The sequence below is a fragment of the Cryptomeria japonica genome, chromosome 3 (genome assembly GCF_030272615.1).
Source record: "Cryptomeria japonica chromosome 3, Sugi_1.0, whole genome shotgun sequence".
In the NCBI taxonomy this organism is placed as follows: domain Eukaryota; kingdom Viridiplantae; phylum Streptophyta; class Pinopsida; order Cupressales; family Cupressaceae; genus Cryptomeria; species Cryptomeria japonica.
In genome coordinates, this window is record NC_081407.1 from 805818746 (window position 1) to 805836207 (window position 17462).

Consider the following 17462-nt stretch of genomic DNA (forward strand, 5'->3'; position numbering starts at 1 on the left):
TGATACCAAGTGTTAATTCTGATACTTAATCTAAAGTACAGATGCCACTAGCTAACAAGATGAGAGGGGGGGGTGAATCATACAAACTTAAACTTCCATAAAATCAATAGATTCAACCTCGGTAACTTATACTTTAGCAACTTAACCAAAAACTGTTAAACATGCAAACTTATGAACACAAAATCATAATAACACTCATAACACCAGATTTAACATGGAAAACCAAATAGGGAAAAACCACTATGGGATTTTAGACCCACTAAGAAATATACTCTTCTAGAGTTTGCTCGGTTAAAAGAAAATCCTGTTAAAGATTACAAACACATTGCTAGATGTGACCCGGTTAAGGGATTTCCCTCAGATCTGTTAGGATCTTCACTTTGTTAGAAGTGACCTTGTTAAAGTATTTCCATCACTCACTTAGAATGTTACCTTGCTAGAGGGTTTACATATAAGTATAATAAGTCCACTCGGTTAAGAGATTTTCTATTACTTACAAAATAGCAGTAATAAAATCTATCTGCAACTTCACATCGAAAATGCTAAAGAAGATTCTTATTAGCTCAATACAATCAAGTCATAGGACTTATCTTGTCCCTCTTCTAGGCTCTCTACTCTATTATTCAAACAGGTCTTCAAGCTTCTGCACTCGGTAATCACTATGTAGCATCCCTGTGCATACACTTGCCTGCATACCTTGTTTATTAACAATTCCTTATTTATAAACAATTGCTAACCGCTAAATCTCCTTGATCACACTTCCCATTATCAATCTTAGCTATCAGATCTTCAAACTTGACAAGGTTCAATGTATCCCTCCAATCTGAAAATGTTTTACCTTACCTCGGGACTTGCATTCCTATCTTGGAACTTGCATAAGGTTATTGCAGTTCAATCTGCACTGTAGATCTTCTTGCCAATTTTCCTTTGCCATAGATCCTTAACAAACTTCATACATGACATAGCAATCATTTATACATCTCCAGCTAATCATTGTTTTTCATTAAATAATGCTTTTATCCATCCCATGCGCACTGTCATAATTCGGTTGCAACTCGGTAAATACTAGACTTTACTCAGTAGACATTTCGCCTTCATTAACTGATATCGATAACCTTAGGGTTTACCAACTAATTTCATTGCTCGGTTGCACACTATAGTATGAACCTTACAATCAACAATATATATAGGATATCTTAACAATCTAAACATCATGATCTCATCATTGTCTAACTCGGTAATAGTTGCCCATTGAATAACTTATTCCTCCCTTTATTCATCAAATTCTTTCTGTGTCTTTTACCAACATCTTAATTCTCTTCTAATCAATCTTCTCAAGATATGGCAACATCATACTGAATCAGATAATCAATTTATTGACATCAATGACAAAATAATGTTATAAAGATAGTTATCATCCTTCTTCAATTATATCAATAATCTTCAACAGCCTTCTCAATATCCTTATTGAATATCAGCAATCTTTCTTACTATAATGCCAACAATCTCCCCCTTTGGCATTGATGGTAAAACCAACAATTAAATGGTAATACCAACAAGATATTCAAATTGATTCAGATTCAGATTGCTATTAGACTTCTCCTATTATCCTTGATCTATTGTCTTCTGAAGTCTTCTCCATTTTTCATTCCATTTTTCATTAGGCTTTTGAGCTATTCACTTGCATTTAGTCTTCTCCATTTTTGCAATCTGTTCCCCCTATTTCTGAGCTGTTGACTTGCATTTTGTCTTCTCCATTTTTGCAATCTATGCCCCCTATCATTAGTCTTCTGTTATTTCCATCATTCAAGGCTTTATCATGCAATCAACCATTTAGTCTTTCAACCATTTAGTCTTCTCCCCCTTTGACAACAATGCCAAAAAGTAAAAGAACTAAATCATGATTTCTTCCTCTGTGAAGTGATTTTCCTTGCTATGTAACATCTCAGTCTCGGTTAGATCAACTTGTCTCTATTCATTTTTCCTGCACACCTTTAGGTGACCTCCTAAAGTGCATAAATCAACATCAATCCACACATAATATTCTATAGATTCATCAAATTGATTCTTTCACCAAGCTCGGTTAGTGAGTAAAAGATAGGGGTAGGACACCTAACTTGCTTCTGAGATACTCAAAAGTGTCCCTTGGTAGTGGCTTTGTGAAGATGTCTGCTAATTGCTCCTTTGAACTGATATATTCCAGCACAACTTTCTTCTCTTGAACTTCTTCTCTAAGATAATGATACTTTATAGATATATGCTTTGTCTTAGAGTGCATCACTGGATTCTTTGAAATGTTAATGGCAGTAGTATTATCACAAAATATAGTTACTGGCTTGGTAACTTTCTCATTTATACCTTCCAACAGTTGTTTGATCCATGCTATATTGGTACAATTCAATGCTACAGCAACATATTCAGCTTCTGTTGTAGATTGAGAAATACATGCTTGTCTCTTGCTAAGCCAACTTACTAGTCTTTCTCCCAAAAAGAAAGCTCCACCACTTGTGCTTTTCCTGCCATCTATGTTGCATGCCCAATCAACATCAATATAAACTTTTAAATCAAAATTATTTCTCTTTTCATATACTAAGCCATAATCTTCAGTGCCTCTCAGGTATCTAAAAATTCTCTTGATTGTTGTCATATGAGTTTCCTTGGGATCTATAGAGAATCTTGCTACAATACCTACTGCATGTGCTATATCCAGTCTACTATGCACAACATATTGCATTTTTCCAATCATAGATCGGTAAAGTGTCTCATCAACAGATGCAGATTCATCATTCTTTGATAATTTACAGTTAGTAGTCATAGGAGTACTTACTGGTTTAGAATCCTCCATTCCAAATTTCTTCAAGATTTCCTTTATGTAATTGGATTGAGTAATGAAAATATCATCTTTCATTTGCAATATCTGTAAACCTATAAAATACTTCATCTCACCGATTAGTGTCATCTCAAATTCTTTGCACATTTCATTTCCAAAGTTCTTACATAAGGAGTCATTTCCACAAAATATAATGTCATCAACAAATATGGCTGAGATCAGTATTCCATTTTCCTCATCTTTCTTCATGTACATATTGTTGTTTTCACTTGTCCTTATAAAACCAATCTTGATTAAATAAGAGTGCAATATTTCATACCATGCTCTAGGTGCTTCTTTCAGACCATATAAGGCTTTGTTCAGTTTGCATACCTGATCTTTCCTCTTGTCTTCAACAAATCCTTCAGGTTGTTCAATGAAAGCAACATATGATATACCTTGAAATTTTTGAAAGCAGCATATGCCAACAATGTTTTTACTCCCTCAAGTCTAGCCATAGGTGCAAAAGTCTCACCATAATCTATTCCTTCTTCTTGAGCATAACCTTTGCAAACTAGTCTTGCTTTGTTGCGAATGACCTCACATTTTTCATTTAGCTTGTTTCTAAAAATACACTTAGTACTACTTACATTTTTGTCCTTTGGTCTTGGGATTAGTGTCCATGTGTCATTCTTCTTGATTTGATCAATTTCTTCTGTCATAGCATTTACCCAATCTTCACTGTTAAATGCCTCTTTCACTATTCTTGGTTCAAATTTAGAAATTAGACATGTGTTCTGTCTTAGTTTGTTTCTTGTCGTCATTGGTTCATCTTTATCTCCTATAATCTATAATCTGACTTGATGCATGATGTCTTTTGACATATTTGGCTAATATAGGCTTGGCAGGTTCTATATGATCTTCTTCATCACTTGGTAACTCGACATTATCTTCATTTTCTTTAGCAGCTTTCTCGGTAGGACATCTCGGTTGAACATAAACAAATTCTTCATAATCTTCTAGTTCTTTGGAATTTCCTTCATCATTTCTTTCTACAAATTCATCAATTTTCACATTTGAACTTTCCACTATTTTGTTAGATGATTTGATCAGACATTTAAATGCTTTACTTCTAGAAGAATAACCAACAAATGTTCCTTCTTCACTTTTCTGATCAAACTTTCCATTTCTGTCATCTTCATGAACATAGCATCTATTTCCAAAGATTTTAAAGTAACTTACATTAGGTTTCTTGTCATACCAGATCTCATATGGTGTCTTCATAGTTCCTTTCTTTAGTTGAACTTTGTTGAGGGTGTAAACTGCAATGCTGATTGCTTCTCTCCAAAATGTTTGAGGTACCCTCTTTTCTATCATCAAGGTTCTTGCACAATCCACAATTGATCTATTCCTTCTCTCGGCTATCCCATTTTGCTGAGGTGTTCTCGATGTAGATACTTGCCTCTTTATACCATGGTCATTGCAGTATAAGTTAAATTCATCAGAAGTGAATTCTCCTCCTCTATCAGATCTAAGACATTTCAGTTGTCTTCCTGTCTCATTTTCAACTCTTGCCTTGTACCATTTGAAAATTTGAAAAGCTTCTGATTTTTCTTTTCAAAACATAACTGACATCATCCTTGAGTAATCATCCACAAATAATATGAAATATTTATCACCATAATAACTTTGAACTTTCATAGGACCACAAAGATCAGTGTGTACTAGATCTAAAATTCCTTTAGAAGTGTAGGACTTTCTTGTAAATCTTGATCTTGTCATCGTACCCATCTGGCATCCTACGCACATAGCATTCTCAAGTTTTTCAAGACTCGGTAGACCTCTTACTCAGTGCTTCTTACTTATTTTGATCAGATTATCAAAATTTACATGAAAAAACCTTTTATGCCATAACCAGGTATCATCTATCTTTGCATAAAGACACTTGTTCCGAGTTGAGTCAAGATGAATTGTATTACCTTTTGTTTGTGTCTCGGCAGCAACTAACTTTCCATTTTTGTCATGAACTTTGACAATTCCTTTCTGAAATTCTATTCGGTATCCTATATTGTTTAGTTGTGCTACACTCAACAAATTGTATTTCAAACCTTCAACCCAGTATACATCATCACATTTAGCATTGTCAAGAAGTGTTATAGATCCTTTACCTTTTACTCGACATGGTGCATCATTACCAAATATTATATAGCCTCCATCATAGTCTTATAATTTAACAAACTTATGTTTATCACCTATCATATGATGTGAGCATCCACTGTCTATGATCCAATAATAATTATTATTTATGTGAGATATTAGGGCCTTTTCTTCATACCTTTCCTCATCAAATCCATCTTTAATAGCCACATAAACAACTTCCTCAGTATCAGTTTCATTAGATTCATCATCGTTGGATTCATCATCTGCTACTAGACATGTCTTTCTATCTCTCCTTCTGAAGTCTCAGTGTCCTTTGTATTGGTTATCTTTCTACCTGTTATCTTGGTATTCTCTCTTTTCACTAGATTCTTTGTCAGGGCAGTTAGAAGCCATATGTCCTATTTTATCACAATTGAAACATTTTAAAGGTAGCTTTCCTTTATACTTACCTTTTCCTCTCAGTAACCTTCTAGCTTATAATGCTTCAAATTCTTCTTGCTTCTTCATTTCCTCATACAATTTGTGCACTTTTTCCATGTTCTTGTGAAGTCTTTCACTTGTTCCACTGTGATCCCCTTTATAGTACTTACTCATTTTATCATTGTAATCATTGGATTTACTAATATGAAAAGAACTGAATGCAGATTCTACTTTATTTACCGAAGACCCACTGTTATCAAAATTACTTAACTTAAATGCATGTAGCTTACCAATAGTAGCATCCAAAGAAATTGGCATGTTAGGTAGTATAGATCTCAATACATTGATTGCAAAGACTCGAATAGAATAAGCTGGTAGAAGGGTTCTCAACAACTTACTTGTTATATCCTTTTCTTCAATAGCTCCACCTGCTCCTTTAATTTGACTGACAATCTCCTTTAGTCTTGTACTGTATTGGGTTTTGTTCTCACCTTCATTCATCCTCATGGATTCAAGTTGTCCTCTTATACTATCTACTTTTTCTCTTTGAAGATGTTCATCACCTCCATATACAGATATGAGCTTAGTCCACATTGCTTTTGCATCATTGCAACCTTCTAGATCATTAAACACTGAATCAGTTAATGATGATGTTATTTCAATCATAGCTTGAATATGTTCTAGATTATTTTAATACCTTTCCAATGTATCAAACGGTTTGTAATTCAGAGCTAGGATGAGAAAGTTATGCCTTCTCAAAGTGGACTGAAATTTTATATTTAGTTTTTTTTGATAATTTTGATAGTTTTCCTAAATCAGATCATCCGTGCTTTGGATTTTGGTACTAATTATTTGTGTAGGATCTTGGCATATGCATGACAAAGACTACAAATCAAACTACTAACATGTGTTATGCAGATTCGATGGTCAAAGACAATAAATCAAACTTCTGACATGTGTTTTTGTAGGTTGCCTTGGAGAAACAACCAAATTGTGTGTTTGAGATTTTTAATTAGGCACTTAGTGATTTATAAATAGGTGGAAATGAACTCTTGTTTTCTTTGTTTGTTAAGTATGACATTGGAGTAGGAGAGTATGCTCTCATCCTTCATAGGGTGATCAGAAATCCAGATCTTCGATACCATGCTTGTGTTGTTGATTGTTTGTCTCCATTAGAGGGCCTGCCTTCCCGACCACTTTGCTTTAGCAAGCGAGTGATAATCATGAGAAGGGAACGACCCAAAGTGAGTACGGCTAGAATTCCTTGGCATTCTAACTCACTATAAAAAAATACTTGATGGGCGAAAGCTTTGAAGGAAGTGTTACGTGGGAATTGTAGTTACTTGGGAAGTGATGCCCCTTGAAACTCTTTCTCATATCAACATCTAAGTAGGGCCTCTTGGTCTAAATCGCGCTTGCGTGACTACATTTGTTGGTATCTTGATGGGCTTAATGTCTCAATCATGCTTGCATGACATCAAGGAGTAATGCTTAACAGAAATCCTTACTACATACCTTGTTTTTAGAGGCCAAAAACCCTTCTAGTTGCTTGAGAAGGACAAGTTCGGATACTTGGAAGAGATACTAAGTTCACCATGGGGAGATTCCATGGGGACTGATGCTTGGCTGCCCTAAGAAGTGAGTCCCGTGGAGGGGAGCCCGTGGGGTCAAGCATCTATGTATTCTCCTTGAATCTCATAATGAGTCTACCTCTCAAGTACCTAATGTCTTTGCCTACCCTAAGGAATGTGGAAATGAGCATGATTGTCTTGAGTCTAAGTTATAACATCTTGTATTCTTTGATTGTCAAAAGTTGAATGTTATCCCATTTCAAAAGCAAAACACATTGATCAAAACAAGATTAAATACAAGAGACATTCATCCAACAAAAGTTCAACAAGGTTCAAAGCACATCTTCCAACATGGTTATCAAACATTGTTCAAAAATTTGTCTCAACATTCATGTCACTTGGATTTAGGTTCATCCTAGGTTGCATGTTGCAAAGTCATTGTCAAGTATCAAAGTTACGTTTCACCTAAGTCATACTTCTTTTGCATATTGTAGACACCTAAAATTGTCATGTCTAATTAAATAAATATTTTATTTATTTAATTACTTTAGCTTAATTCTTCTATTAATTAAATAAATCTTTATTTATTTAATTAATTCATTTATCCTCTTCTAGCCTTATTTCTCATTTAAATAAATACATTTATTTATTTAAATTATCCCTTTCCTAAATTAAATAAATATTTTATTTATTTAATTGCCCTACTTCTTCTATTAATTAAATAAATCTTTATTTATTTAATTAATTCATTATCTTTTTCTACACATGACACATGTCATTCATCTCTTATTTCCTACACTACCTACCCCTTTCATTATTTTGGTATTTCTTATACCTACCCTCTAATCCTAGCCGACCTCTCTTTTTACACCTCTCAATCTTAACCCTCCATTTTCTATTGTGTCTTCTATTTAAGGAGATGCTTTCTTCATTATCAAACCCTAATGACTAATGACTAATTTTGGAGGACTTGGCTACACTACGATCCTACTTGCAACCACATTCCGTTCTTTGTTGAGCTCTTGTGCATACAAAAATCTGAGAGCAAGCATATCAAACAAGATCAATGGAGATAGGAAGAATGGAGATCAAAACCCTAGTGGACATGTGATGGTATAATCTTTGTGATTTTTTGAGTTATTTTGCATTGTCTTAGGTTATCTTCATATGTTATGGTGGATCTTTGTTCATTGTTAGGCTAGGGTTTTGTGGTTGAATCCATTTTAGTCTTTCAATATTGTTGTTTATTGCTATCCATTTTCACCATATACATTTTGGCACGCCCGGTGGGACTCTTGTCCCTTTGCATTTAACATTTTGTTGCAGATTTTGCATTTTTGAAGTTGCAGATCAGACGATTTCGACGACATTTTAGGTTTTTTTCGCGTCTGCGAGTGTTCGGATCGCGTTTTTGTATTTCAGAGGCGTCTGTGACATATTTTATCGCGTCTGTGTTTCTGTCATTTTCTATTTTTGCAGGTTTCCGAAAGTCGCGTCTGTGATCCCGAATCGCGTCTGTGAACCCTCTGATCGCGTCTGCAGAATAAAAAGGCGTCTGTGTTCTTAAATCGCGTCTGCGAATCACAGAGCCGCATCTGTGTCAGACAGACGCGTCTGTGTCTGGTATAACAGCGTCTGTGCATTCTGTTTTGCAAAATTTTTCAAGTTTTTCGATTCGGGTTTTCGGATTTTGTACTTAGGGTTTCAGATCTGGTTTATTTTTGGCTAACCTTTGCAGATCTAGCTAACCTGGTTTGTGCAGCTTGCTTTGGAGATAAATACGTTTTTGTTGAAGGCCCCTTTTCACAAAGTCTTTTTGGGTTTTCTTAAAATTTACCTAACTTGTGTGCTTGCAGGAAGGGGTTATCATTTGAAACAACCCAAACTACTAACAATTTTGTTGCAGGGCCTTAGCTAGGGTTTTGTAATTTTATTTGTGTGCCTTGTCTTCATAGCTTAGCAAACACTTCAATTGGTGCACTAAAATTGAACCATTGTCTTTTGTGTCTTGAGCAATAGGCTCTTTTTGTTTATTCTTTAGAGGGCCTGTCTTCCCGTGTGGTCATTAGGACTACTAGTGAGAAGAGAACGACCCAAGTGGTAGCAAAAGAAAAGCCATCTTCTTCCAAGCCACTATAATCAAATGTATTCATGGTGAAAACTATGAATAACGTGTGCTGATTAGTTCATACCGACACTATGTCTCCCCATAAACCCGTTTGATCAAATTTATTTGATCATTTGTAGGGCGTAACCCCTACCGGCTGGGAGCCTTCTGTATTTACAGAGCTGAAAGTGCCGCATGTATGGCCACACGAGCGGATGCCCTTACTAGCACCTCATTGTTTTAGATGCCCAAATCCTTCTAGTTGTTGAGGCAGGAGGTCGGACCTCTGGTAGCGGCCCACACACATACGGTTCTTAGTAGAGATGCAAAGTTCGCCATGGGGAGTTTTCATGGGGACTGATGCTTGGCTGACCCGAGAAGTGAGTGCCGAGGGTGGAGCCAGTGAGGTCAAGCATCTAAGTATCCGCTCTGAATAGCGTAGCCTCGGGGGTAAAACCCCATGTGGGATCAACAATTATTGTCCTGGCCAGCCATAAGAATTGTGCTTGACTTATGATAAACACTCAAACAATCAAGACAAAACAGCAAAACATTGTGTCTTTTGTGTCTTCAAGTGTATGCAAAAACTTTTTACATCAAACAACACACTTTTTGGAGTCTAAACAGTCTGCAAACATTGGGTCATCAACACTGTGTCCTCTTGTCACGAAAAACAGTCGAAAAATCAGATTTGGTCACAGCAAAACAAATTCACAGATAGGAAAGATTGCACTAAGGTTACAGAAACGCGTCTGTGTCTGTTAAAACCGCGTCTGTGTCTGATAAACGCGTCTGTGAAGTACAGAATAGCGTCTGTGTTTTTATCAGCGTCTGTGTCGAACAGAAACACGTCTGTGTCTGGAAATAGCGTCTGTGAAGTATACAGGCGCGTCTGTGTCCACAATTGCAAAAATCTGTCAGTCTTAGCAAACATCAACAGGAAATCTCAGAATCACGTTTGTGTCAAACAGAATAGCGTCTGTGTCTTAAAACCGCGTCTGTGAAGTATACAGAGGCGTCTGTGTCAGGATTTGAAAAAAGTTTAACAGTCAAGCAAACAAAGAAATCGGTTTCGGCACACTTGAGCTTCCTAGGTTATCTCTTCAGGTTCATCTAGCATTCAGCCTGTTCTAAGGTCTTACACAGTCCATCATTGCTTCATACCTCATTTTACAGTCATACTTGTCTAAACTTGAGTCAAAAGGTCACTTGCTTGTCCTCATCATACTTTGTCAACACACTACATACTACAACACTTTGCTAAGTGGTCCCTCATCAAGGTTTCTTACCTTTGGGTCTCATTTGGTCTTACTTAGAGTCAAGGTCAGCTTACCTCATCAAGAGAAACTATCCTCTCTTTGGAAGTCACACCTACTCTACAACATACATATTTGGTCTTACACTTTGGACATTGCAAGTAAACTTCAGATTCATTTACACTCCATACAACTCTTGGTCTTACATACTCTTGTCATTTTCGTCTAAGTCTCTCACACATTGGTCTAACACCTAGTTCATGGTTGAAACCCGTCTTCAAAAATCTAGGAGAAAAGCTAAAGAAGCTCAAGGGCCCGTAAACATGAGTTCTTATGAGTATGACAATGATGTCTTCTACAATCCTGAGCACACTACATTACCAGACATGAATGTTTATAGACACAATCCAAATATGGAAAGTGCAAACGCTATACACAACGCTACACACAATGATAATGTGGACAATTCTTCAATACTATCAGCAGACATACAAGAATCTATAATGGATCCTCAATTCAATAGATTGGTTGAAGAGATAATGAGGAGAGATCGTCAATACTTTCTAAACATGATGGCACAAAGTGGAGCTAAGATACCACATGATTTTGACTTATCTCAACTTATGGAAAGTAGACCTTCACAACAAACTCAACCAAATAGTGGAGGACCAAATAATATGATGCCGGAGTCACCATCAGTTTTGCTTCAGAAACCAGCAATCCCACATACACAAGCTCAAATGCACGATACTTACACTCAAAGACCATCATGGAGGCCTTATGTTCAAACACATGTTCAAGATATGGGTCAACCAAGACAAATGGATACTCAAGGACTTCCTCAAAATTTTGACATAAGGAGACCTCATGCCAAAATTGGGGGCAACACAATGGAAAATGAAAGGCCCATTGAATATGGTTTTTACACACAAAACAGATATGGGGTTCCTCAACAAGAAATTATGCCAAGTGCTCCATACATGTCGCAACAATATAGACCTCCATATGGACATGTCTACGATCAGTATCATCCATACATGCAACAAGCTCCTCCTCAAATGGGTGTTTCAAACATGGGATATGCTACAAGAAATCCATCTCCTCCCAAAAATAATTTGGAGCAACAAATTAGAGATCTACAAAAGAAAGTGGAAGACATGGGCACATCAAAACCCACATATACTATGAGAGATATATGCCCTTATCCCTTTGATAAGAGCATTCCAATGCCTCCGTTTCCTCCGCACTTTGCAACACCGAAATTTGACAAATATAGAGGGAGAGGAGATCCCAAGGCACACATAAGACAATTCTTCACAGCTTGCATTGAGGTAGCCGCAGAAGAAACATACTTAATGAGGTTGTTCCCACAGAGCTTAGGAGATCAAGCGATGGAATGGTTTTCTCAATTACCTCCTGGTATTAAGTCATGGGGCGACTTAGCAGAAGCATTCATTCAACATTTTTGTTACAACATTGAAACAGATGTCTCAGTTACTACCTTGTGCAATACGAAACAAAAAGAAGGAGAATCTTTTGCGTCATTTTTGCAAAGATGGAGGAACTTAGCTAGCAGATGCTCTTGTGAAATCCCGCAAAAACAAATGGTGGAAATGTTCACACAAAATGTTAACAAGGCTATTGGTTATGATCTCAGAAAAGCTTGTTTGTCTACATTCAAGGATGTCATTGAAAAGGGCCTAGCAACAGAAAGAGTCTTAATTGAACAAGGAGTTATCAAACTATTCAAAGAAAACAAAGAGGACTTTAAGGGAAAAGACAAACCAAAGTTTTGGAACAAGAACAAGAACACAGTTAATGATGGTGTTGTTGATGCTAACACAGTGAGACCAAAGTTCATCTTTTCTGGATCAAATTCTACCAACAATCAAGTGAACAATCAAACGGCTGCTAGACCACGAAGGAAGTACACTCCATTGGGAGAACCACTTGAATCAGTATTCAAAAAGCTTGTAGCAAACAAAGTGATCACGGTCCCAGATTTTCCTCCATATGAACCAAAGGTAAAACCGAATTGGTGGAATGATGATGAATATTGTGAATTTCATAAGAGCAAGGGTCACAAGACAAGTAATTGCCATCGATTGAAAAACATTGTACAAGATCTCATTGACAGAGGAGATATTGAGATTGAGGGACATTCATCTAACCAAGAGCATGAGGTGTTTAAGGAACCATTCCCCAAACATGACAAGGGAAAAGGCAAAGTCACAGATGATCAAGCCAATTACACCAGAACATCTTACAATTATGATTCCACTATTAATCACATCTCAATGGACAATCATATTTCTACCATTACTATCAAAAATAAAAATCCTGAGAATCCTCCTCAGCGACCTAAAATTGTCCTAAAAGGTGTGGGATCTTCATCCGAAGCTACCTCTGAATGTCATGTTACAACTCGTCGAGGTAAGATCACATTGCCAGGAACCTCTTCTAAGAATACCAATCTTCCGTCAACTAAGCCTGAGTACGATCTTGTAGAGCAATTAGGGAAAACACCCGCACTCATCTCTATTCTTGAGCTCTTACGTATATCTCCTGCACATAAAGCTGTCCTTGACAAAACCTTGAGAGATACTGCTGTCCCTACGGATCTAAACGTGGATCAGTTTCAAGCCATGGTGGGATACCTATCCGTTCCACACTCCCTCACATTTACAGAAGCCGATGACGCCTCCATAAGTCAGCCTCACAATGCACCTCTACATATTGAAGCCTTCATACATAAACACCGAATAAAACGAGTCCTGATAGATGGAGGAGCAGGTCTTAATATTTGTACATTGAGCACCATCAGACAATTGGGATATTCTGACAAAGCTGTGAATGCTACAAACCAAATCACTATTAAGGCTTATGATGATGAAGAGCGCTCGTCCAAGGGCACGGTCATCTTACCACTCAGAATAGGGCCAGTAACAAAGGACGTGATTTGTCAAGTCCTGGATCTAGACCTCACGTATAACATATTGCTAGGACGTCCATGGATTCATGAAATGAGAGCGGTCCCATCAACATACCATCAGTGCATCAAATTTCCTCATAATGGAGTCGAGGTAACGGTCAATGGTGATCCAAATCCATTCATATATTGTAATAACTTGAGATCACATACTGAGATTATCATTCCCAGCAATTGTGAGGCTACTCCTTCTTCAGCATATATTGATCCTGAGTCATTAAAGCCCTCGACATCCAAACAAGGTGAACTTAGAGCCAAGTTTCAAGACAAAGGCATGGGAGAATACACTCTGAATCAAACAATGTTCTTACGACAAGTCATGAACTCCCCCAAGGAATATGGGAGACCACATCCAAATAAGCAAATCTCCATCATGCTCCTCAAATGGGATCCTACCGTCTTTCAAAAATGGGGCGAACTAGAGGAAGAAAGTTTATATAAAATGCTATATAAGGAAGCTGAAGATGATACACATGATCAAATTATAATACCCTGTGAAAACTATGGTAAAGGTTTCAAAATTCTGCAGAGATTCGGGTATGATGGAAAAAGTCCTCTCGGACTACGCAAAGAAGGTGTCATGGAGCCTCTGCAACCTGAGCTAACTACAAGAAGGGAACGCTCTAAGGGGCTTGGTTTTCTAAACCTCAAGATTCAAAACAAGAGAACAAAACAGATATGGCGAGTCAAAGTGGCTGAAGTTCAACAAGAGGATAATTATTCCACAGACTCCAATGAGTGGGAATGGGGTTCAGACAAATCCTCCAGCGATTATGAACTCAATGAGACATTTAGAGAGCCAGATGAACCTACAGAGGAGGAGGAGTTTTACAAGAAATTCAGAGTTGGTCAAGAACCGACCCATAAGGATCCCGCACAAGCTTCGTTTCAGGGCCCTAGGTCAGGATCACATAGGATGAGGACACCTGTCCCTGAGGGTGCTACTAGTGATGATAATTTGGACTCACTCACGATCGACACTGATGAGGAGAGTGCCATTGACGACCTCGATGACTACCTTGACATACCTGAATATAACCACATCTTCACTATTAGCCTTGCGGATTCTAAAAACACTAAAGACCTTCCCCTCGTTCACCCCCAACTCATTGACTGGGATCAGGATGGACCACCACAGATCGATACATTTCAAAATGACGAAGCTATTGTGGATTATCTTGGCATTCGTGATGATCTTCCTCTTGGAGACCATAAAGCAGGATATGCCATAGAGCTAAATAACATGGCATACTTTGGTGAGGGTGTCGGGCCTTCTAGTCGCAAAAATGTGAAAATAAAGACAAAACAAGGGTCTTATGGCGAAAACCACACTGTGGCGCTCTCTGACTCTAAAAAAATAAAAAGAAAGGACGTATCTGAGGGTGAAAACCTCTCTGAGGCGCCCGAAGATGGAAGGCTTGACATTCTCCCAGCATCATACGAGGAAAAATCATCCATGTTGGTAGAGGAGACTATAAAGACAAACATTGGTACAGCAGAGGTTCCACACAACATATTTTTGGCTCAATCATTGACAGAGGCCGAGAAAGCAAGGTTCATAAGCTTCTTTAAGGAACGACAAGTCAACTTCGCATGGTCTTATGCTGATATGCCTGGACTAGACCCCGACTTAGTAATGCATCATTTAACAGTCAAACCGGGGGCAAAACCAGTAAAACAGAAATTGAGAAAAATGCATCCACAGGTGGCATTATTAGTCAAGGCAGAGCTGGAGAAATTACTAGATGTCGGATTCATACGCCCAATTGATTATCCTGAATGGATCTCCAATTTAGTACCTGTCAGCAAACCAGATCGCAGCATCCGAATATGTACAGACTTCAGGGATATCAACAAGGCTTGTCCGAAGGATGATTTCCCATTACCAAACATTGATTTAATTGTTGATCTCACAGCAGGCCATGAGATGTTATCTTTAATGGACGGATTCTCTGGATATAATCAGATCAGGATTGCACCTGAAGATCAACATAAAACATCATTCACTTGTCCATGGGGAACCTTCTGCTGGAATGTCATGCCCTTTGGGCTGAAAAATGCAGGTGCCACGTATCAACGAGCCATGACGACTATCTTCCATGATCTCATGCATGTAAAGGTGGAAGATTATGTCGACGACCTTTTGGTTAAATCAATAGACAGAAATACACACTTGGACATACTTTCAGTTGCTTTTGATAGGCTGGAAAAATACAAGGTAAGATTAAATCCAAAGAAATGTGTCTTTGGAGTAACCTCCGGGAAGCTCCTAGGATTCATTGTGTCTAAAAGAGGAATAGAAGCGGATCCAGCAAAAGTCAAGGCTATCTTGGACATGCCGCCACCCAAGAATATCAGTCAACTTCGGTCTTTACAAGGGAGACTCCAGTCCATACGAAGATTCATAGCACAACTTGCAGATAAGTGTAATCCTTTCCAGCACCTGCTACACAAAAACATTAAGTTCAAATGGGACGAGAACTGTCAACAGGCTTTTCAGGCACTTAAAGACTATCTTTTGAACCCGCCAGTTTTGATGCCACCAATTCCGAATCAACCATTGCTACTTTACATATCAGCTACTCCAACAGCACTGGGGGCACTACTAGCACAACAAATACCTGACGGCAAGGAAAAAGCAGTCTACTATATCAGTCGCACATTGGTGGGATATGAGCTCAACTACACACCAATTGAGCGTGCATGTCTCGCTGTGGTCTTCGCTTCACAAAAATTACGACATTATATGCTCACTCACAAGACCAAGTTGATTGCCAGAATTGATCCACTAAAATATCTGCTCAACAAAGCTACACTTACTGGGCGACTGGCCAAGTGGGTAATGATTTTGAGTGAATTCGACATTGAATACGTGGACAGAAAAGCAATCAAAGGACAAGCCATTGCAGATCAACTGGCAGATGCTCCCATGATAGATGATGTTCCTCTATAGTCAGAATTTCCAGATGAGTCCATTCTAACAATATCACCTGCAAAGCCATGGCAACTATACTTTGATGGCTCATACACACAGCACGGGGCAGGAGCGGGTATACTCTTTATAACTCCCCAAGGCGATTCTATACCAAAGTCATACCGCTTATCATTTCCTTGCACCAACAATATAGCGGAATACGAGGCATTAACAACGGGGTTAAGAATTGCAGTTCAGTGGAAGATCCAGGAACTTCGTGTTTTTGGCGATTCTCAACTTGTCATCCATCAAGCAACTGATGATTATCAAACAAAAGATGAAAAGCTAGTGCCTTACAAACAACTGGTAGATGATCTGAAACAACACTTTGCAAAGATAGAGTTTGAGCAGATACCAAGAGAACAGAATCGCGCTGCTGATGCCATGGCTACAATTGCTTCACTCATTGACCTACCACAAAATGAGACCTGTTATGAGTTCCTGGTTGACAACCTGCTGATTCCGTCATATGAGATCACTCTCACGGAAATGATATGTGTTGTTGGTCCTGAATCCCAGTTATATGGTTCCATATTCACATACCTTCGCGACAACATCTTACCTCCCGATTTATCGAACAACCAACGCCGCACTCTCATCCGCCAATCCTCCCGATACGTTATCCTAGCTGATATCCTATACCGACGAGGTCTAGATGGCACCCTCCTTAGATGTTTAGAGAGTGACGAAGCTCAGATTGCGTTACGAGAAGTGCACGAAGGGATATGTGGTCCGCATACTAGTGGTCCTACCTTGGCCAAGAAACTCATCAGGACTGGATACTACTGGCCTACTATGGAAAAAGATGCATATCAGTTTGTCAAGAGGTGTAAGCAGTGTCAAATTCATGGAGACCTCATACACGCACCAGCACAAGAACTACAGCCACTTGCATCTCCTTGGCCCTTTTGTCAGTGGGGACTCGATCTCATAGGCAAGATTCACCCTCCTTCTTCCAACGGACATAAATTCATTATCACAGCCACAGAGTATTTCACAAAGTGGATTGAAGCCGTGCCTCTCACGCAAGTTACTGGGAAACAAATCGCTACTTTCATCCTGAACTACATCATTTGCCGATACGGGATTCCTACTTCCATTATTACCGACAACGGGCATCCTTTCAAGAATCAGGATGTTCGTGAACTCTGTGAGCGATTCCATATCTCTCATCGT